The sequence below is a fragment of the Gossypium hirsutum genome, chromosome A03, assembly GCF_007990345.1.
Source record: "Gossypium hirsutum isolate 1008001.06 chromosome A03, Gossypium_hirsutum_v2.1, whole genome shotgun sequence".
Taxonomy (NCBI): domain Eukaryota; kingdom Viridiplantae; phylum Streptophyta; class Magnoliopsida; order Malvales; family Malvaceae; genus Gossypium; species Gossypium hirsutum.
Window position 1 is genome coordinate 85,402,407 of NC_053426.1, and position 5,783 is coordinate 85,408,189.

At 37.3% G+C, this 5,783-nt stretch overlaps 1 non-coding gene across 1 annotated transcript; it reads right to left on the bottom strand.

The window, feature by feature from the left end:
* Positions 1–2,013: 2,013 nt before the first annotated feature.
* On the bottom strand, positions 2,014–2,119 carry LOC121226459 (small nucleolar RNA R71). The gene has a single exon (XR_005924271.1). It is a non-coding gene; the product is annotated as a small nucleolar RNA R71 (small nucleolar RNA).
* Between the last annotated feature and the right edge of the window lie 3,664 nt (positions 2,120–5,783).

Here is a 5,783-nt window from a genome sequence, read left to right on the forward strand (position 1 = left end):
CATCAACTTTGCCACATAGGAGGTCGTCCAAGGGGTGGCTCTTTGGCTACTATTTTTAGCAAATTTCAACTGCCACATTCAGCTATAAAAACTCCCCTGGCTGATCATTCAACACCTCCCTCATTCACATCTCTTTTCTCACAATTCTTCTCTCCTCTTTCACTTTTTCTCTCATTTTCCCATTCAAAGTTCCTTGCTCTTTTGTTGATTTCTCCTATTGAGAAAGGGATCTTCTTCAGCCATTTTGGAGTAGCAATTGAGTGTTCATAGTAGCCTTGATCAGTGAGGACAACAAAGAAGAAAGAACGGAGCAACCTAGTTAAGCCACGAAAAAACACTGGATTTGATTCTTGTTCCCTATCTCTTTAATTTTTGTTGTTTTTGTGATGAGCATATCTATGAATATTTATGATATTGGAATGGTTAATTTAATCAGCTTATCTTGAATTTAATTCGTATTGGGTTGATTGCATTTTGTCCTCTTAAATTATTAAAATTGTGTTTCTGCTGTTACAGGCCTCAGTAAAATGCTTGATTAAGTAAAATCATGCCTAAGTTATTCTTCCATTATAACTATGAGAGAACTAATGAATTAATTATTTAAATGGATTGGAATTGTAATTAATGGACACAATACTTAATCAATGCATGTTTAATCATCTAAGGTAGCTGAGGGTTAAATTAGCAACGGTATTTGACGATACAATTGCCTTGCATAACTTGCAAGATTATTGTGATTAAACTGTTTCAAGGAAAGGATACCTTGTTACCTCACATAGTCTTTTATGTTCTCGTTAGATTTAATTAATCGTTTGAATCGACATAGGAATATGCAAGAGATTAGTTCAATTTAATGAGTATGTATGTGCAATAGCATGCTTGCTTATTAGAATTTGCTTATCGATTGAATTGACATAGGGATATGTTAAGAGATGAAGGGATTTGTGTAGGTGAGTATGTTCATAAGTTAGCAAATTACCGAGTTGCCGTGAATTTATTCGTAACAATATAAACATGGGTTTAATAATATAAGAAATGTAATTAATCTAATGCAATTATATAATCTTGATTAAAATCGTATTTTGAAACCGTGCATTTGAGATTTATTTATATAGTTTACTTAGTTTAAAATCTCAGTTTTTAATTAGATTCTTCAAACAAAATATATTTTTCTTCGCCAAAGTGTTTTAAATAGCATTCATAAATAATTCTTTTCACAGTCCCTATAGGTACGATAACTTGACATTTACTTGTCACTTTATTACTTGTTGCGATTGTGTACACTTGCACATTTTCGTCGTTCCAAGTTTTTGGCGCCGTTGCTGGGGATTGTGTTTTAAAGTCATTATTAATGAATTTGTTAGTTTTGCATTTTGGTTTAATTTTCTATTTAAATTCTAACTTAATTAATTTTTCTATGATTATTTTAGGTGTTTATGAGTATTGACCAAATCATGGATTTACTCCCTATAGACCTTGAGACTGAACGAACTTTTCGACAGTGAAAAAGACAAGTAAGTCAGAGAAGGACCGAAGAAATGAACTTTGAAAATCCAAATCAAGGAAATGAAGCAAACCCTGCTCAGAATTCTATCCTTATTGTTGATGATAGGGATAGAGATTTAAGACAATATGTCGTGCCAGTGTTTCATAATCTTAATTCAAGTATTAGGAGACCTGAAACTGTGGCACAACAGTTCGAGCTGAAGCCAATTATGTTCCAAATGCTTCAGACTTTGGGCCAATTCAGTGGAATGCCTACCGAAGATCTTCATCTTCATTTAAGACTGTTTATGGAGGTAAGCAATTCTTTCAAGTTAGTCGGAGTACCTGATGCATTACGATTGAAGCTGTTTCCATACTCGCTAAGGGACAGAGCTCGAGCATGGTTGAACCCATTGCCACCAAACTCAATTTCCACATGGCAAGAGTTAGCAGAAAGATTCCTTATGAAGTATTTCCCGCCTAGCAAGAATGCTAAGTTGAGGATTGAGATCACTACCAAGAATGCTGAGTTAAGGAATGAGATCACTGCCTTCCAACAAATGGATGATGAGTCCTTGTATGAGGCATAGGAAAGGTACAAAGAGTTATTACGAAAGTGCCCTTATCACAGAATCTAAAAAGTTTGAATAGGTTTGTTGTTAGCCGAATCTGAGGAGACGATTATGGGGGATTTCAATTGTTTAAATTGGTGGATAGGAGGGAATTTAGGAGAAAATCAGGGGGATGGGAAGTAGAGAGAGTGTTGGAGCGAATAAGGAATGTAAGCACTTGTGAGTTCGGTTTTAGGGAGTTTCGGGATTGGTTTTGGGTGTTTTGCTCTTTGATTCATTTTTGTCACTTCTTTTATTTTTATCCTTTGCCTTTCTTTTCATCGTTCTTTCTCCTACCCCTTTTGGCCAAATGCCTTCTGTCCCCTCTTCCCAATTTTCTTGAGATTATTACTTCCATATTTTGTTTAGTATACTTTGGCTGATTCTCTCTTCCTTCTTTCTCTTAATATTTCTTTTCCTTTCACCTTGTTCTTAGGCCAAACACCTCATCATTTTCTCTCTATCTCTCTCTAGTTTCGGTTTTTGGGTAAGTGTTCTTGATTTCTCTTTTTTTTTACTTCTTACTTTCAGCTTTCTTCTCTTTTTATTTTATGGGGTTAGCCAAACATTCCAATGCAGGCGTAAGTGCAGTTGCTTGTTCTCATTGTTCTTTGTCAATAGCTTTCCCCCCTAACATTTGCTATTCTTTATAAGTTGCTGTCAGGGGTGATTGCACCATCTTGTGCCTCGATTCAGGGTGTACTTTGTGTAAGCTGATTTCTGTTACCCTTCACTTTTAGTTCTTCATTTTGGTAACTTGTGTACTGGGTTCAGGTTGTTTATGTTTAGGGTTCTAGTTAACATATTAGGTTTCAATGTAGATCTTTGCCAAGGATCTTGAAGTTAATCTTGGTTAGTGGGATAAGTAGGCTGAAACACTTTTGTCAATCAAGGCAGGTAATAATCACCGCGTTGGGATTAAGTGTTATTAAGAGGGTGTTTAACCCTAGTGTTTAAAAGATTGATTGTTTATCATGTATTAATGTAGGCTGTGGCACTTGTGGACTTTTAGCACTCTTCACAATCAGGTGTGTAATCACAGTACGATAACTGTTAATCGACAAAAGCCAACAAACATGTCAATTGACACTACATGAGCGTGCGCTTGCTCATGTGGTGGTTCGAATGCATAAAATGTGGGCGTTTGACAAAAGAGGCCACCATGAGAGAGTTCATGGGCTTAGGCCGTTTTGGGCCACGTTGGGTCGAAATGGGCCATGTGGACCCTATAGGCTCGTGGACCCTACATGGGTAAACCACACGAATGTGTGGAGGTTATTGGGCCAGGTTGTGCAATTCACACGGCTAAGGCCATTTCTGGGCTATGTGGGCCAACATGGGCCTGGAATATAGGCTGTGGGCCAATAATCACTGATTGACTGTTAAGGTTGAACGGGTCACCAAAGACAACTGTGGACCTACTGGTGGGCCGATAAGAGTACCCGAACCCTTTTTTTATAAATGACTGAAATACCCCTATGTGATGTATGATTGTTTGAGCATGCCATTTTTACTGTATATATATTTATATTATGTTGCGTTGCATGGGGTGGGATATATGATATTGGTAGAAGTGTACTGAAAGCCTATAAGCCTATTACTGGCAGCTCTGCTGCAAATACTGTTTTAGTGTCGGAACCGGTGCTACTTAGTGTGTAGGCATAGGTGGGTCGATTTTATCTCCACATGGTGTGTAAGGTTGGTACGAAGATGGTGTGTAGAGGCTGGATTGGGTAGGATTTTCTGATTGCATATTGTATTGATTCTGTAATGGGCTTAGGCCCCACTTATACTATTACTGAAATAGGCTCAAGCCCACACTGTTTCTGATTCTAAAATGGGCTAAGGCCCTAACTAAAACTAAGAGGGCTTATGCCCAAATTGTGTTTACTCAGACTGTTTGTTTAATAAGGGATTACACACTGAGTTTTCATAAACTCACCCTTCTGCTTATCTACACAGGTAATCCTTAGGCGGATCGGTGCTGTGAGGGACTCAAAAGTGGCCACATAACCGCGCACACTTCCATTCTTGATTTTTAAATTATAAGTAGTTTAATTTGGGTATTATTATGTAATAAGGCCTTTCTGGATTTTATTTTTAATTTGGAAAGTTATATTTGATTTGCTTTAATACTGCTAGCAGTAGGAAAAACACGCGGGTTTTCAAAGAGACAAATGTTTTCAAAAATACTACGAATACATAAATGGTTTTAAGAGCTTCCACAAGAAACAACGTTTTAATATGATTTATTTTTGAAAAAGATGTACATTTTGAAAATTAACAACAAAACTTGAAATCTTCTTTAAGATCGTAATTAAAGGATTAATAAAGAATGGGTTTTTAACGAATTCACACTTTACGAAAAACACTTCAATGTGACATTGCTAGATTCGACCATAACGTCCAGGCTGGGTTTGGGGTGTTACAACCAACCCAACCGCCTAGTTTCCCCCAACAAGTTCAAAAACCAGCTCAAACTGAATCATCCAATAGCTTAGAGAATTTATTGAAGGCATACATGGCGACAAACGACACCACTCTAAGGAATTTGGAGAATCAAGTGGGCCAGCTTGCTACTGAACTCAGGAACCAACTATAAGGTGCTTTACCTAGTGATACAGAGCGGGGAAGGAGCATTGCAAAGTGTTGACATTGAGGAGTGGAAAGACAGTAGAGCCCAACACCATCGAAGCTGAGAAGGAGCAAGCTGACGCTCAAGATTCAAAGGAAGTTCAACTGAGTGTTGAAATTCCAGTTTCATAAGAACCAGAATCTGTAAAACCCGACAAGGTAATTTTAGAACCAGCTAACTCTGATCAACTAATAACTCTGTTGGATGCAAAATTGCCACAAAAGATGAATCAACTAGTTCCAGTAAAGAAACCACCACCACCCTACCCTCAAAGACTTCAAAACTAGAAGCAGGAGATTTAATTCAAGAAGTTCCTAGACATACTTAAAAAACTTCATATCAACATCCTGTTGGTTGAAGCACTTAACCAAATGTCGAACTACGTCAAATTCATAAAGGATATCTTGTCCAAAAAATGAAGACTTGGACAATTTGAGATGGTAGCTTTGACAAAGGAATGTAGTGCATATCTTCAAGACAAACAACCCCTAAAGATGAAGGATCCTTGATGTTTTACCATCCCTTGCAACATTGGAGCAACATATTATGGTAAGGCACTATGTTACTTAAGTGCGAGTATCAACTTAATGCCTATGTCAATATTTAGGAAGTTGGGGATAGGTGAAGTTAGACCAACTACGGTTACACTTCAATTAGTGGATCAATCCTTAGCACATCCAGAAGGATAAATTTTGGATGTATTGGTTGTGTAGATAAATTTATCTTCCTGCTGATTTTGTTATTATAGACTTTGAAGTAGACAAAGAAGTGTCAATTATCTTAGAAAGACTGTTCTTAGCAACCAGAAGGGCCCTTGTTGATGTGCAGAAGGGCAAGCGTACTATGCGTGTTCAGGATGATCAGGTAACATTTAACATTTTTAAGTCTATGCAATTTCCTGACACAATTGATGATTGTTCTACAGTATCCTATTTAGAGGATTTAATAGTGGAGAAGGAGCTCAACTATGTTGAGGATCTATTGGAACGAATGTTGACATCAGATCCTCTAAATGATGAAGAGGAGGATGAATACTTAGCTTTGTTAGAAGC